The sequence below is a fragment of the Aythya ferina genome (genome assembly GCF_964211825.1).
Source record: "Aythya ferina genome assembly, chromosome: Z".
Taxonomy (NCBI): Eukaryota; Metazoa; Chordata; class Aves; order Anseriformes; family Anatidae; genus Aythya; species Aythya ferina.
The window spans coordinates 51,181,434-51,198,785 of record NC_140299.1 but is presented as its reverse complement, the minus strand read 5'-3'; positions in this window follow the sequence as shown (position 1 = coordinate 51,198,785).

Sequence of the window (17,352 nt, the reverse complement as noted above, 5' to 3'; positions counted from 1 at the left end):
ACGATAGCGCTGATAAATTATTCTTTACAGAACTAAGAGAGGCCTCAAGATTAACTCCCCTTGTCCTTATGGGGGACTTCAACTTGCCGGACGTTAACTGGGAGTGCCACACGGCTGACACGAGCAAGTCCAGGAGGTTCATGAAGCACCTAGATGATAACTTCTTGGTGCAGGTGCTAACGGAGCCAACTAGGAAAGGTGCCCTCCTAGACCTGTTGCTAGAAAACAGAGAGGGTCTGGTGGGAGACGTGGTGATTGGTGGCTGCCTCGGTCATAGCGACCATGAAGTGGTTGAGTTCAAAATTTACGGTGACAGAAGGAAAAGTGCCACCAAAACCTCATCCCTAGATATGGGGAAAGCGGACTTCAGGCTGCTCAGGGAACTAGTCAGCAAGGTCCCCTGGGAAACTGCTCTTGAAGGCCTCAATGTCCACCAGTGCTGGTCATTCTTTAAGCGATGCCTCCTAGAAGCACAAGATCAGGCAATTCCTAAATATCACTAGTCAGGCAGGCGGGGCAGGAGGCCGCCATGGCTGACCAGAAACATTCTAATGGAGATTAGGCGGAAACAGAGAGTGTTTCGCTACTGGAAGGAGGGCCAGGTGTCATGGAAAGAATACAGGGATGCTGTTCGTGTTTGTAGGGAGAAAGTTCGTGTGGCCAAAGCACACCTAGAGTTGAAGCTGGCTGTGTCTGTGAGAGAAAATAAAAAGGGTTTTTTTAGATATGTGAATGGAAAAAGGAGAACTAAAGAATACATAGGGCCGCTCCTTGATAGGGAAGGTCTCCTCACAGACAATGACATAGGCAAAGCAGAGACGCTTAACGCCTTCTTTGCCTCTGTCTTCAATGCCGATGATGGGCTTTGGGACCCAGGGTGCCCTGAGCTGGAGGACCGGGACGGTGGGGATGACAAACTCCCAACCGCCCCTGAACGTGTGTGGGATTTGCTACTCCACCTGGATCCCTACAAGTCCATGGGTCCGGATGGGATTCATCCCCGGGTGCTGAAAGAGCTGGCGGACATCATCACGGAACCTCTCTCAATTATTTTTCAACGATCCTGGGAATTTGGAGAGGTCCCGGTAGACTGGAAGCTGGCAAATGTTGTGCCGATTTTCAAGAAGGGTCAGAAAGAAGACCCTAGCAATTACAGGCCTGTCAGTCTCACGTCAGTGCCTGGTAAAATCATGGAGAAGATGGTTCTCGAACTTATTGAGGCGCACCTGGGGGACAAAGCAGTCATTGGTCCCAGCCAGCATGGGTTTGTGAAGGGTAGGTCCTGCCTAACTAACCTGATTTCCTTTTATGATAAGATCACCCGTATGGTGGACCAAGGGAAACCAGCTGATGTGATTTTTTTGGACTTCAGCAAGGCTTTTGACACGGTTTCCCATAGGATCCTACTGGACAAAATGTCCACCATACAGCTAAATAAAAACATCATATGATGGGTGAGCAATTGGCTAACGGGCAGGGCCCAAAGGGTTATGGTAAATGGGACTGCGTCAGGCTGGCGGGCGGTCACCAGTGGGGTCCCTCAAGGCTCCATTTTAGGGCCGGTACTTTTCAATATTTTTATAAACGATCTGGATGTAGGAATAGAGGGTATTTTGAGCAAGTTTGCTGATGACACCAAACTTGGAGGAGTTGTGGACTCGAATGAGGGTGTAAAGGCCTTGCAGAGCAATCTGGACAGGTTGGAGAGTTGGGCGATCACCAACCGCATGAAGTTCAATAAGAGCAAGTGCCGGGTCCTGCACCTGGGACGGGGAAACCCTGGCTGCACGTACAGACTGGGCGATGAGACGCTGGAGAGCAGCCTAGAAGAGAGGGATCTGGGTGTCGTGGTAGACAGCAAGTTGAATATGAGCCAGCAGTGTGCCCTGGCAGCCAGGAGGGCCAACCGTGTCCTGGGGTGCATCAAGCACGGCATCGCTAGTAGGTCAAGGGAGGTGATTGTCCCGCTCTACTCTGCGCTGGTGCAGCCTCACCTCGAGTACTGTGTGCAGTTCTGGGCACCACAGTATAAAAAGGACATGAAACTGTTGGAAAGTGTCCAGAGGAGGGCTACGAAGATGGTGAAAGGCCCGGAGGGGAAGACGTACGAAGAACAGCTGAGGTCACTGGGCCTGTTCAGCCTGGAGAGGAGGAGGCTGAGGGGAGACCTCATCACAGTCTACAACTTCCTCGTAAGGGGGTGTCGAGAGGCAGGAGACCTTTTCTCCATTAACACCAGTGACAGAACCCGCGGGAACGGGGTTAAGCTGAGGCAGGGGAAATTTAGGCTTGACATCAGGAGGGGGTTTTTCACAGAGAGGGTGGTTGCACACTGGAACAGGCTCCCCAGGGAAGTGGTCACTGCACCGAGCCTGTCTGAATTTAAGAAGAGATTGGACTGTGCACTTAGTCACATGGTCTGAACTTTTGGGTAGACTTGTGCGGTGTCAAGAGTTGGACTTGATGATCCTTAAGGGTCCCTTCCAACTCAGGATATTCTATGATTCTATGATTCTACTTTCCTTTCAGGACAGGCAAAAATGTCTATTGCTGGTAATGGCAGGAGCACGGGGTGAGTGCTGTGACCACCCACCTTGAGAAGGAGATGATGATTTTTCATGCTAAAAAACATAATAATATATAGTCCTTTATTAGGACTGTATCCTTGGCTTGGACCTGTCTGCTGACTGTGTTATCTCAGATATGCTTTGTCATGTATTTCAGCCAATGCAATTCAAAAGACCCTGTTCTGTGAATGTGGTGGTAGGGCTTTTTTCACAACAGACTGGGAACAGAAAGCTGTGAGATTATTCCCCATGAGCACTGGGGACTTTGCAGACCAACCTGCTTGTGCGCCATTTCAATTCATGTGGTTTATCATGGTAGGATATACTACACTTTTAGGATGACAGCAGCACTAAGTAAAGATGGACAGGCCAATTTGTGTTGCTGGTGTCAAGTTTGCAAAAATATTTTCAGATATGAATGATTACACCATTAATTTTCACCATCAGTGAAAGAAAGTTGTTTGTATTTTCAGCATGTTTGACAATTACAAGTCATATTGTACATGTGGAGAAGGCTCTTGCATGCTGAGACTCCCTGCAAGCAGGAAGGTGGACAGGAAGAAAGCTTTCTAAACTAACAAGCATTTAACCCTTTGTACTTTAACTCTGAGACTCAGCTCTTTATAGAAATAGTACTAGAAAGTGCTTTAAGGAAAGTACACCAACCTTTGGCACAAACATTCACACATATGATCAAGGTCCTTGACTGTTAGAAGCTCATGTGTATCCTGGACAAATCAAGTTCCTGTGTTGTATCTGGAAGGAAAAATAAATATAAATGTGTGTGTATATATATATATATATATATATATGTATATATATATATATACTTATGCACAGTTAGTATATATGTATGTATGTATTTTTCTGCAGGCACAGAAGCTGTGATTTACATCAAAAATGTTAATTTCCATGTTCAAATAAGAAGTCAGTGTGTTAACACCCATTGAATCTGCAGCTGAATCTAGGGACTCCTAAAGTTGTTCAGAATTGCTTACAGCCAATAACACTACATGCTCTTTTGCACACTCTTATTAGCATTTTGATGTGACTTATAACAGACAATGTAACACAGAATGAAAATGAAACATCTGGAAGAGGAAGAACAGTGTCTTGTTAACCAATATGAATTTTTCTGTGGTAAAAGAGGCAAATAATGGCTGATCGGTTTAGAAAATATTTAATATAATTTTTTAGGGAAAAAATAAAATGTGTGTATTGAGGCTCAGTGTATTGTACGAGTCTTGCTTCTCCAGAAGCCAAATGATCAAGTTTACACTCAGAAATAAACTGAAGAAAAAGTAATTTGAACATTTAATTATCAGAATTTCCTGTGCATTCAGACATGGCAATTTGGAAGTGAATTCATGTTTTGTTTTTTTTCCCCTTATGATCTTATTTTTGTTACTTAAATATATTTTCCCATGCTGACATGAAGCTTATGCAGATTTTTTTATCTGCATCTCTGATACAGCAAGAAGAGATGTGATTTCAGGCAGACCTTATCCTGTTACCTTTGATGCAGAAAATTGCTGAGACATAAGCTACATGTTAGTGAATTGCAAACAAGAAGCAGGGAGACTAAAGTTAAGTACATAGTCTGTGCATTATGTAGTAAAACCAAATGATTTTTTCAGTGTATTTCTTTCTTAGGCTTTCCCCGCAAGATCTCCAGACATTACTGCTGTGAAAAAATAAATAAATAAATAAAAATCTGTAACTACTCCATGAGAAGACTACTATGTAGGGCTAGATGACTTGGAAAGCTTTACTTTTTTTTTTGTTCTAAAACTTTATTTATTTATTTATTTATTTTTTTCAGAACATAGTTTGAATGCTGTAATTTTGAGCAGCTCATTAAAACAGCAAGTGTTGCAAATGTATTATGTTTACTTTGTAGTGAAGAAAATTGTGAAATTTGACTGATTAGTCAGTTCCTGTTTTCATTTTCTATAAATCTATTCTAGTTTCAATTTCTCCTTTGAGGCTCTGAAAGAATTGTATCTGTACACACAGGTATTCATGCTGTTCATATTGAAATAGCTACCTCAAGTTGCCAGTCTTAATTTAAAAACCTTGGCAAGAAAACTCTGATACATTTTAACTTGGTTGTAGGGTGTTCAGCCCACAGTCTGCTCTGGAAACCTTTTCTGCTGCCCAAGGGTACGCCTGTGGAGCCCTCTCAATGGCAAAGAATTATGCTGGTGGCTATCTGTGAGCAAACAAGTAGCCTTAAGACAGAAAGTCACCCTGGAGAGTGGAAGTGTTTACAGTGCCCGAAGAAGAAAGCAATCCTGAAAATGGATTCCCTCAGATGTGTTGAGGGAAATCCTGACCATGCTGAAAACTGTGGGGAAAAAATCCTCCCCTGAGGTTAGTGGAAGTATCCTCCATTGCTGACTGCTTTGAAGCACTCTGTGGTATTTTTGCATAAGCAAAATTCACCAAAAGACAAGGGTTGTGAGGGCAGCCAGTAAAACCTTGCAAGACCATCAGCCCAAACTTTTCAGACATCTGCCCTGTCTTAAGTGACCTGGTTTCTTCATGCAAGAATTGCTTTTAAGTCCCAGTTTTCCACTTTTCCAAGGCCTGGTACCTAAAGAGTTTAGAAATTGCAAGCTCCTGGAAGCAATGCAACCCTGCGTATGAACACCAGGCCTTTTACAGGGCTGCTTGCTATCTGTCTTGGAGGGAAAAGCTTTCCTGTACACATATTCAAATATTTACCTTTGCATGAGGCAATCAGTCATTGTTCAGGATGAGGAAAAAAATGGTACATGCTGTAGGTAAACAACTGCAGATATTGAAATTAAAACCTAAGGAGAAGCCAAGAATAGCTTTGCAGATAATCTGCAAGCAGGGCTTTGCCTTGCTGCCTCCAATTGGCCAAACTGGCCAGTTCAAATATGCAGTTTCAGTTTTCAAAAATGTGCTTTCTTTATTTGCACTTATTGTCGGTTGGGAACATCCCAGTTAATCATATTTTTCTATCAGTTTTGCTATCAAAAGCACTGCACAATGTATGCAGTGCTACAGATTTCCAGCATTGTGAGAGTGCAGGAAAGAAGAGTAAAGCAGCTCAAATCAGAGAGGAAGGATGTATTGTGGTTAAAAGACTGCAAGAGAAGAGGCACTCTGGGCATGAACCTTCCCCTTTCCCCTCCCTCCCCGCTCCCCTCCCCTCCCCCCCCCATTATTTTCATTTCGGCAATGTAGCTTCTGAGACTTGACGTTTCTTCTCTGTTGCTGCTGCCTGACATCCTCATTTGTTGCATGAGCTACTGGTTCTTTCAGTTGCTGGAAATAAAATGTTTGAGGAAGCTTTCTTGTGAATTATGCTGTCCTTTGGAGCTATGCATTTTGGGGAGAGAGACACTTGGGTAGCATTACTTTTCAGGTAGATATCTCTCCAGACAACAGGAGCAGTGGGTATTCCCTGGATGCTCACTTATTTCCAGCTACTTCAGCATCAAAATGTGATGAGTTTTTTCACTTCAGGAAAAGATATGATCTTTAATCACAGATCTCAAATGCTTAGGAGTCCCCATTTCTGCCAGACACAACTTGGCTGGGGTGGCCCTCTGAATACATACAAGTATACAGCAGCTTTTATAGACTCCACTCCCAAACACATTGTGTCAGGCGGTCACTAGAGCTTGAGACCACAACAAACCTTGATATAAGTGACAGTGCTAATGACCAGAGGCCAGAGAGTCAGAGCAGGATCAGTGGGGGTTGTGACCCCAGAAATTTGGAGGTGGTGTCAAGATGCATCTCAGGAAATGCATCCTGGAGTAAATGTTGCAAAAGGTCAGCTCAGGGCAAATGTGTGCTGAGTCCATAAACAGGCATGATGTTGCCAATCTTCCATTCCGCAAGCCAGCTATCAACCTGGATGGAGATGCTGCTGTGAGAGCCTGCTCAGAGAAGGCAGAGAAGCCCCGATGGCAAGCATCCTGCTGCCTGTCGACATGCCTTATTCAGTGTGAAGTGTGAGGGTTTTCTTTTTTTTCTTTTTTTTTTTTTTTTCCAAGACAGTGCCAGATGTCAGTATTGCTGTGTGAAATGCCATAGAATATGGCTCAGGCTCTTGCAGGGCACTGACTACCTGCCTGTTTACTGTGCACTGTGCATCTCCTTTCACAGAAGAGAAAATCTAGGCTGTGTCAGTGGGTCGTCTGCTCATCCAGAACATCTCATATTTTGTCCTGGTAAGCTCTAAGCAGGATGCCTAAGGCAAAAAGTGTGGGTGCCTGACTGAGTGGCTAATGATCCATAAGCCTTTCTCTGGAGTTTGTGGGGAGGAAGCACGTACTACAAGACAGCATGGGGGAGCTGCTCTCATTGTGTCCCTCCCAGCCTGGCTGTAAGAGGGTTTGGGCACTGTGACGCAGGAGTTCAGCATCAGTTACAACACCCAGAAAGATCTAAGGGTGTCCCAGTCTTGCTACCTGAGGGTATATTCACAGTCTTTTGCAGGCAGATAGATTTGCTCTGCTTGTGCTCAGGACAGGAACACGAGCCAGGCTGCCTCCACAGAGTGTTTATGGCCAAAGACACAGCATCGCACTAACCACAGTCATATGGCTTCTGGTTCTGTCTTGCTTCTGGCTAGCTCAGTGTGTTGACAGAGTGTGCTTGTTTCTGTACGTGACATGATTTTAAGAATTAAACTGTCACCCCAGTGAAGTGGTGACAAGGTGGAAGTCATCTCTTCTCCATGGACTGTGATGTTGCTGAGCAGGGACATGTACCAGCTTGCCCTTCTGCTCTGTGAGTAGAATCAGGCCTCCAAATTGTGCTCGCTCCTGATCTGTTCATTAAAAAGCTGACTCATCACATGGCATGTTGCTGAGGCCACAGAAACCAGGATGAGAAAGTTACTGCTGCTCATCTTCCTGCTACCTGCAGTGACTCAATCATCAGCTCAGACTGTGTCCAGGAACAAAGTTGTACCTGGTGTCCTGGGGAATGGCTGACACCAACAACCCACGCTTCTGCTCTACATGGTGCCCTCAGTGGTGGCTGGTGGTAGAATGAGGGATTAATTTGTCAAATTGAACAACACTTCTTTTAGGGCTGCATTTGGTGTTGTTGCTGTCTTTGGCATTTTCAGTGACAAAAACATTTTATCCTGTCCAGCCTGAGTCCAGTTTCAGTGTGCCTGTCTTAAGGGAGAAGGTATGAGGAGGAAAATACTAGATGGATTTGAGGTCACCAGGATGGGAGCAGAGGACTAGTCTCAGGGAACACAGTGATTCTGGTTTATCCTGCCTCTGTTTCCTCTTTTTTTTGGTCACCAATACAACATAAGTTTTCGTGTTCTGGAAACAGCATGCCACCCTTGCTCCTGAGCAGTCCTGCACAATCACATCACACTCCCTGGATGATCCCTAAGCAAACTTAAGGGCATGCGTACTTAATGAAGCAAATTTCAAATACACTTCTTGGAACTTTGCTTATGGTTCTTGACTACTAGTAGGGAAGGCATTTCCCTGTTGCTTTGGAAAACAGTAGCCTAAGGAAAAAAAGAAACTGAGGGAGTAAGAAACTAACAGGACAGAAGCTACCATTCATTGATGAGAGTTCAGGAGATAAGAAAAGGAGACAATCACAGTTGTTCCACAGGACAAAAATAAAGAGAAGATGCTTCAGAAAGCTGGTAGTTGAACTCAGAAAAACAGGTTACTGTGGTCACTGAAGACCCAGAAAAAGAACTGTAAAAACAGACACAAAAAAAACCCTACCCAACAACAAAACAACAAATGATATTAGAGGACAGAAAGTTAACTGAATCCTGGTTGTATTGTAGTCTTTTTCTTCAGTCACTTAAGTATTACTATAAAGGAGAAAAGCTAATGGTCAACTTCAATGGAAGAGATCAAAAATGAATGGGAAAGTGAAGAGTAGAAGAGAATTCCTGCCCCAGAATACATCTTAAATGGATAGAAAATATTGGCAGGAAAAGGAGAATCTGACAGAATGGTGAAAACACTTTTTAAAAATATGATTCTTCTTTTTCTTGTCTTCCTCTTCTTCTTGTTGTATGAAAACATTTACTTTCAAATTTAATACTGTTTGTCAAAGCTGAAACAATGCTATTTATCTTGTATTATAACATTTCAAGCCAAAACAGAGTAGTAAAAACATAACAGAATGAGAGATTGAAGACAAAGATCAAAATAAAATACTTGTGTTGTTCATTGAATCTTGTCAGAGTTTTCTGAAAGAAATTGACATGCATCAATGAACTCTTTGACTTGTCTTGAAGAAGTATTTACAAACAGGTATTCAGCTGAACATTCATTTTCAGCCAGGTTCAAAGTATTCTATCTTTGGAAATTGGGACTAGAGGCATAATGATATTAAGATCTTTACTGGGCTAGCCTTGTTGAGGTCAAGTACATTTATGATCTCAATTCAAGCCTCTAACAATGCATTACAAGGTCACTTAAAGACAATGTGGCAGACTCAGGAGTTGAATAAAGATTCAGTGTGTCTCAATGTTTGCAGCCACAAGCCCAGGTCTATTTTTTGCTTCCTGAGCCTTTTATCATCATTTTTCTTAGCACTTTACCACTGCCATGTCTGTTACTTACTTTTTTAGTGAAATATATTAGTATAGCTGAGAAATGCCTGATCAGAAAAGTAGTAAGTTTCTGAATTATGAGACTGCAGATATAGTTTGTTAACCAAACTGCTTCTTCTCTCCAAGACTGAAAATTCTTGAACACTGTGCATGTCTGTTTAACTTACCACTTCTAAGGAAGGGTGGGTGTCCTAATACAGCCTTCATGGGATCTTGGTGGCCAAAGAAACCTCAAAGGCACCCATGTGCCATGTTTTCTAAAATAGTCTTCTCATTTATATAGGCGATGGGACAACTATATGCAAAGGTAAGTATTAACAAATAAGTAACTGGCACTTCAGACATTACTGTTTAAGTGATGGAGTGAAAATGTTCTGAGAGCAAACATGACTTGATGAGGATCCCTGAAAGATACCTGATATCTATCTGGCACCATACACCAAGGAGACAATCTGCCCTGAATTCAGAGCTAGTGTGAGTCCTACACATACATAAGTGCTTGTAACTAGATTGTTAGTAGTGACTGGGAAAGAGTGGCATCCAAACAGCATTTTGCATCATTGCCATATCTAAGAAAAATATGTAGGAAAAGGGAAGAAGGAAGCCCATGGAGAAAACACACTTTTTCTCCTCTTCCAAAAAGCAAAGCAGGAATGTACTTGAAAGTCTAGGAAAGATTTCTTCCTAGGAGAATGATGAAGTGTTCATTGACACAATAGTCCCATGGGATTGTTTTATTACATGCAAAACATAAAGGTTGTACCCTGTGGTCAACTTTCATTAAGTATTCAGAATTCAGGGAACTGTGAGCATCTCAGAAGGACAAAAGAACAATTTAAAGTATTCAGAAACTCATTTAACATATGATGGCTCTCTGGAAAGACTTCAAGAGAAAAGGCATGTCTTACCAAGAAAAAGATGCTGTGAGGTGACCTAATTCTGGTTTACAAATACCTGAAAAAAAATCCTATGAGGGTCTGGTTAGGAATTTCTGCTTTTTACGCCACATAAACCAAACCTCAGGGTATGACCTCACGTTAATGAAAGGGATGTTTCACTTGCACACACATGCATCAGGCAGCCTAGCAATGGGATGTGGGTTGACTCCCTAGTATGAACCACATGAAATGGAAGGGCAGAAGGAGCTAAGGGAAATCTCTTCTTGCTCAGATAAATAGAAGATGAAGGTCTCATCTTCATTTCTGCAAAGCACAATGGTCTAGGCCAAAGCTATTAATCAACCTTCTTTGTGTCTTAATTCACAATGTACACAGGAGATGATACCTTCCAGTCTTATTAGGGTTATGAGAGGAACAATTGCTTGATTTTTGGTATAACCTTAGACACTGCATGGCTGTGTGTGATACACTCATTAAAATAGTTGGATATGTGCTATTATCCTTACTTTGTACTTCAGATAACATGACTTGATTCTGTGACTTTTTCTCATAAGGAGTGCTTTGCTAGGTCAGATCAAAGGTTTTTCCATCTCAAAATTTTGTGTTCAGAAGCCATCAGTATCAGAAATGTAATGGAAACTCCCCTGAAATATTTAAGGCTTGAGGGAGATCTCATCAATGTGTATCACTACCTGCAGGCAGGGTGCAAAGAGGATGGATGCAGGCTCTTGTCAGTGGTGCCCAGGGCTTGGACAAGAGGCAATGGGCACAGAATAGAACACAGAAGGTTCTCCCTGAACATCAGGAAGCATTTTACTTTGTGGAGGATGGAGCACTGGAACATTTTGCCCAGAGAGGCTGAGGAGTATCCCTCCTTGGAGATCTTCAAAAGCTGTATGGACATGGTCCTTGGAAACCTGCTCAAAGGTGGCCCTGCTTGAGGACAGGAAGGGTTAGAACAGATGAACTCCAGAGGTCCATTTCCAACCTCAACCATTTTGTGATTCCGTGACACAACATAAAGACATCCTTTTCTTATTATTCCTTCTTGCTTTCTGTCAGGCTTAAAACATCAGATCCAAATGTTACTGCCAGTATGCTAGGGTTAATAGCTACCAATGGACTTATTCTTCATTAATTTGTTTATTTCCTTTCAAATCTGTTGAAGTTTTTGGTCAAGCCTCTGCACTTTAAGAAAGCAATTTATTTCCAGAATGTTTGAAAATGACTACTTGATAATTTTACTAATTCATTTAAAGAAGTTCATACTTCTTTGTTAATGTGATACCATGACTAGTTGATTCCAATTTACTCCCTTTGAAGATTTTTTTTTAACTGTCTGGAGAACAGACACTTCAGTCCAATATAAAACTGGTGTTCTGTAAGTATTTCCCCAGATAGCATTTAAATTTAATAGTCTAATCTGAAAACAAAGACCTCTGCACTCACAGTGGAGTGAATGCAATCCCTAGGTGTGCTGCCTGTACAGAGAAAGGAGTAGAATGGTTATTGGAAGCCATGTTGTCAAAAAGAGCCAATTCATATTATCACTGAAAATTAAATTACCTTTTCTACTATGTAGCTCTCTCATCAGGTTACCCTGTGACATTTGCTCTACAACAGCCACTCCAACCCATTTGAAGTCATTAGCTGACAAATGTGAAGCTATGCCTGTTTCAAACACAGGAAAGAATGAGACTCTGTGAAAAAAATGTCTCTCACATTAGTAGTTCTCCTGTATGTTACATCTGAAGCCTGATGTATCAGGGAAGGTGAGATACATTTTTCTTCTCCAGTTAAGAACACGAAATGTACAGTGCAGTCGAGACAGCTTCTCCCTGCAATTATCAATTTTGCAGTAATGAATTACACATTGGTTTGGCTGTAGGCTAGCTTATTTAGGTACTAGAGTCAGCAGAAACTTATACACATGTTGGTTTCAAAGCATGTAACTCAGATTTACTGAATGGTTGATGTTGGCCAGGACCTCTGGAGGTCATCTTGTCCAACCCACGTGCTCAAGCAAGGACACCTAAAGCAGGTTGTCCAGGATTGTGTCCAGATGGCTTTTGAATATCTGCAAGGAGGGAAACTCCACAGTCTCTCTAAGGAAGTGAAAGGGAGGGGAAAAATGATTAAATTTCCTTCAGTATTCTCAAGATGTGGAACATTCAATCAAGGAACATTGGAGGACATGGAAGATGATGCAAATATAAGGTAGGCAGAGAATGCCTAGGAATAAAAAATTACTTTTCATGGAATCATGTCCTGAGTTGGAAGGGACCAAAAGGATCATCAAGTCCAACTCCTGGTTCCCCAAAGGACCACCCAAAAAAATCAGACCATGTGTCTGAGAGCATTGTTCAAACACTTCCTGAACTCCAGCAGAACCATGACTGCTGCCCTGGGGATCCTGTCCCAGTGCCAGACCACCATCTAGGGGCAGAACCTTTCCCTAGCCCCCAGCCTGACCCTCCCCTGTCCCAGCTCTATGCCGTCCCCTCGGGTTCTGTCGCTGTCCCCAGAGAGCAGAGCTCAGCGCCTGCCCCTCCGCTCCCCTCCTGAGGGAGCTGCAGGCCACCATGAAGCGTACCCTCAGCCCGCTCTGCTCGGGGCTGACAAAACAAAGGGACTTCATCCTCTCTTCCTATGTCTTGCCCTGTAAACCATTCACCATCTTTGTTGACCTCCTTTTGACACACTAACAATTTTGTATCTTTCTTATATGGTGGTGCTCCAAACTGCACACAGTACTCAAGCTGAGGCCACACCAGCACTGAGGAGAGCAGGATGACCACTTCCCTTGACTGGCTGGCAAAGCCCTTCCTGATGTACCCTGAGGAACGGTTGGCCCTCCTGGCCACCAAGGCACACTGCTGGCTCATGTTCAGCTTGCTGTTGATCAACACCCCCAGATCCCTTTTGGCAGGGCTGCTCTTCAGCATCTCATCGCTCAGTCTGTACATGTAACCAAGGTTGGCCCTTCCCAGGTGCAGAATCTGGCACTTGCTGTTGATAAATTCCATACTGTTGGTGATGGCCCAGCACTCTAATTTGTCAAGATCTCTCTGCAAGGCCTCACCACCCTTGATGGAGTCAACAGTTCCACCCAATTTGGTATATTCTGTGAACTTGTTCAAAAAAAACTTCAAGTCCTTCATACAAATAGTTTATGAAAACACTGAAGAGGACTAGTCCTAAAATGGAGCCCTGGGGAACCCCACTAATGACAGGTTGCCAGCCTGATGTAACCCCATTTATAAGAACCTTTTGGGCCTGACTCATCAACCAATTGTTCACCCATCTTATTATGCTTTTATCTGACTGTATTCTGGTCTTTCTGTTCAGAAGGACACTGTGAGAAACAGTATGGAAAGCTTTACTGAAATCTAGTAAAACTTTTGATAAATACAAAATTTATCAAAGCCTTAGCTGGGAGGGAAATCACTTTTCTACTCAGCAGAGCACATCTGTGAGCCTTGAGCCCTCTGCTGGGATATGAAGTGGAAATCTCCAAATGGCTGTTGGAAGGATGGCTGTATCCCCAACTCACTGAGGTCACCTGTGCTTGTTCCAGCTCTTCATCATGGGAGGTAATAAACTGACTTTCTGAAGCACAGCAGGACACTTAGCACAACACAGGTGACTTTGTTGTTGCTCCATTGCTGCCTGTACCCTTGGGTGTTCACCTGACAGCATCTGGATCTATGGCCAACATTTACTGATCAATCGAAGACAATAACTCTTGGCCAGGGATGAAGTCAACATAACTGCATGGAGGGTGACAAGCATGTCTTTGAAGCTGTAGATCTGCCAGTAATTTGCAATCTCTTCTGTCTGCATAAAAATGGATACTGGGGTTTGGAAATGGTTGTTAGCTCAGATTTTGAAAATAAAGTTGGGAAGGAGGAAGGAAACAGCTTTGAAACAAATAAAAAAAAAAAAAAGTCAAAAAGCTGTGATAAGGCTGAAAAGCCTTCTTGTCTGCAAGATATATGTACCTCTGTTAACACTTCTTCAATGTCTTTAAAACTGAAAGTGGAATGCAATTACATGCTTTTGTGCTGGAAAAGAGCACCTCTGTGTGCCTGAGTGTTTTGTGCGCACACACACACACGCACACACACACACATAAGAAATCTGTGTGAGAAAATAAATGAGATAACATTGCAATGTGTTGTTTCTGCACTGTTCCAGAGATGTTTAGCTGTATGATGTGCCAAGCTCTCCCCTGATGTCCCAGGAGCTGTGCTGGGTCCAGTCCTTCAGCTGCACTTTGGTGGCTCCAGGAAACATGTAGTTTCCCTGTGTGGTGACCTGAGATGAGCAGAGACACTTACCCTGTGCTGTGACACCAGCATGAGCTGCCTGTGTTGAGAACATCTGTTCCAGTCACATGATCCAGCATAATAAATCTTGTTTTCTGGGCATCCCATTGTCTTGGGAGCCCATAGAGCTTTGGAGACCTGTGGAGAATGTGACAGTTCTGCTTCGCCTCACTGTGGGTGAGACTGGGATGGAGAGGAAAGGATATATCAGCTTTTAAGTTAAATGATTATGGAGCTGCGATGGGAAGTCTGAAACAATCTGATCAGAGGACGCCTTCAGGGGGATTCACCCTTTTAAATACTTACATTTGTCCTTTTCTGCAGGTTTGTTCAGTTTGTCTGAAGCAGAGACTAAAGCTTGTTATTCAGAAACATGTGCCTTTGGTTATCTGCCGGGCTAGTCTCTCCACTGACGTTAACTCCACTGAGGCTCACTGGTTTGTAAAGCACTTGGCCTCCTTCATCTGGTTTCCTTCTCTCTCTCTCTTTGCCTTTCTCACAGTCTGTACTCTTCTCCTGTTACTCTAGAGGGTGTAACCTAGCAAACCTCAGCCGCACTCCCTGCATGAGACTGTGGCCCTGAACAGCTCTGAATCCTACTGACCTTTCCAAACAGGTCTTTGGGGGCTTTGCTTTGTCACTGCATGTTCCTTACAGTTTTTTTTTTTTTATTATTATTATTATTTTTTTTTTATTATTTTTAAGCACAGATTACTTTCTGCTTGTGATTCCTAGAACTTCTGGGTGTCTGCCTTAGTTATCCCACCTCAGACAGAGCTGGACCTCTATCTGCAGGTAGTGTTTTGCCTTGCATCGGTCCTGTTTCTCCACTGTGACATGCACTCCTTCATCTCACCCCTACAGGTTGCAGACCTGAACCATGATAAGGTGTGCGGCTACTCTGGAAGGATGGCATTAAAGGAGCTTATAATCACATGGGAAAAAATTACAGAGAAGGAGATGCATATGTGAATATACACATTCTTTAATGAGGACAAGGACTCTGCTATGTGTTGACTGCACACTTTTTGAGTGTGTTCTCTATTACTTCTATAACATCTTCCCTCCCTCTACCCTGCTTGGGTCAAACAGTTTGGCTGGGAGTTGTGGGGAGGGGGAGGAGATAATCCTCCCTGCCAGTCTGTTATAAAAAGGTGACAAGTTCCAGAGATTTTTCTATTTAATTAGTTAATGATATCAAAGAGAAAAATCAGTGCCAGCTGAGCAAGAATAAGAAATCTTCAGTGTTTGGAATGTCAAGGGAAGGAGGGAAAGAGTGGATTAATGTAATTCAATTTGAAGACTGTGATTCTGAATGAAAGAGTTTTGTTTTCATTATTTAACACTGTTTCAAATCAGCATTTTTCATTTAAAAGCAGTCCTGTTGAAACAAAAAAGTTTCAATCAATATTCACAAACTCTGTTTAAAAAGTCCAAGTGTCAAAGTTTTTTGTTTGTTTGTTTTGTTTTGTTTTCCAGAATAAAGATTTTTATTCTGGAATGTGTTGGGTTATCAGGGAAGAATTCATACCAGCAAAAGGAAAATGTTTTGGGCAAGAAAGCACCCCCTATAAATGCAAACTGAATTCACAAGTGGTTTCAGTGTCACTGAAAACGGTGCATGGCACCCTTGCTGTATTAAGGATTTACTGTGAAATATGTCAGTGTTTCAGTCTGGCAAACAGTTATAAATCACTCGCCTTGTTCCCAACTTGCCTTTGTCCCCAGTGCTGTTACACTGATGCAGGTTGAGCTCCCTCTGCATGGACCCAAAGTGCACAGCTGTGGTACACTCTAAGGATGTCATCATTTCTTCTCTCAGTGTCCAGAGCCCACGTTATGAAAAATAAGTTCCTAGGTTTTAAAGCTATCAACTGATGTTTTCAGGGAGGAGAAAGAGAGAGACCTTATTCTGATTTCTGAGCATGTGGACTTTGCAATAGCAGAGCAAAGATTGCATCAGAGAGATGATTTGTTCTTTAATCAAAAGCAGTATTCCCATAAAGCTACCACAAACCCATCCTCTGGAAAATCAGGCAGACTCCTAAGCACGGCTGAAAAGCCTCTACTTCTCTTGCAGTTCATGGGGGCTGGGCTCATCTGGAGGTGGATTGAACCACTTTCAGCCTTGTCTTGTGTGCCAAATGGGCAGGGGGAATGTGGCACAGCACACTTGGGGCAGCGCTGGGGCATGAGGGGCTGTGATGCTGGCTGCCTACTGCTGGAGCTGGAAAGTACCACCTGATGCAGAGGTAGGACCTCACCTGTTGGCTGGTCAGCAGCCCTCCCGAAAAGCAGCAGATCATGGGTCCTGTTGGATTTTCTTTCCATGTGCTCACTCTCTAATCTGGGAAACATAAGTACAGCTTGATGCTCTGTCTGTGAAAGTTCACTGCCTCTGTGGCCACATCACTGCTTATAATCAGGACTGCTCCCTTGAGAGTCAGTAAAAAGGGGGCTGTTCACAAGAGTGACAGATTCTCTCTCCCTTTCTGGATAAATCCCCTTGATCTTAGCAGGAGCAGTTTTAGGGGTTAAAAACTCCCTTAAACCATGCTGCCCTCTCTCCCCTTAAATTTTTGACTTGATTTTTGCAGTTTATGTTTACATTTTTAACTTGTAGCTACAGACACCTAAACAAACATGTCCTTAGTTAGCCTCGCACTGCAGGGGGAAGCTACTACACAGTTGTAGTGGGTCCTCCTGGCTATAAGGCAGAGGGAAACTTATACTGCAGTTTCCTTTACTCTGGATAAACTTGAGATGAAACTCAGATGAAGCCACTCCTTTCTTCTGCACATTTGCTGCTCATGCTGTGTCAAACCCAATTATCATCATTATCTCAGTTCTGTCACACTGTATAAATACATGTCTAAATAAACCAACAGCATGACAATTTTTGTCAAGGGAAACTACAAGGAAGGATTTCATTAGGGCTTTGCAGAGAATGCTTTGCAGAAACCAGAAGC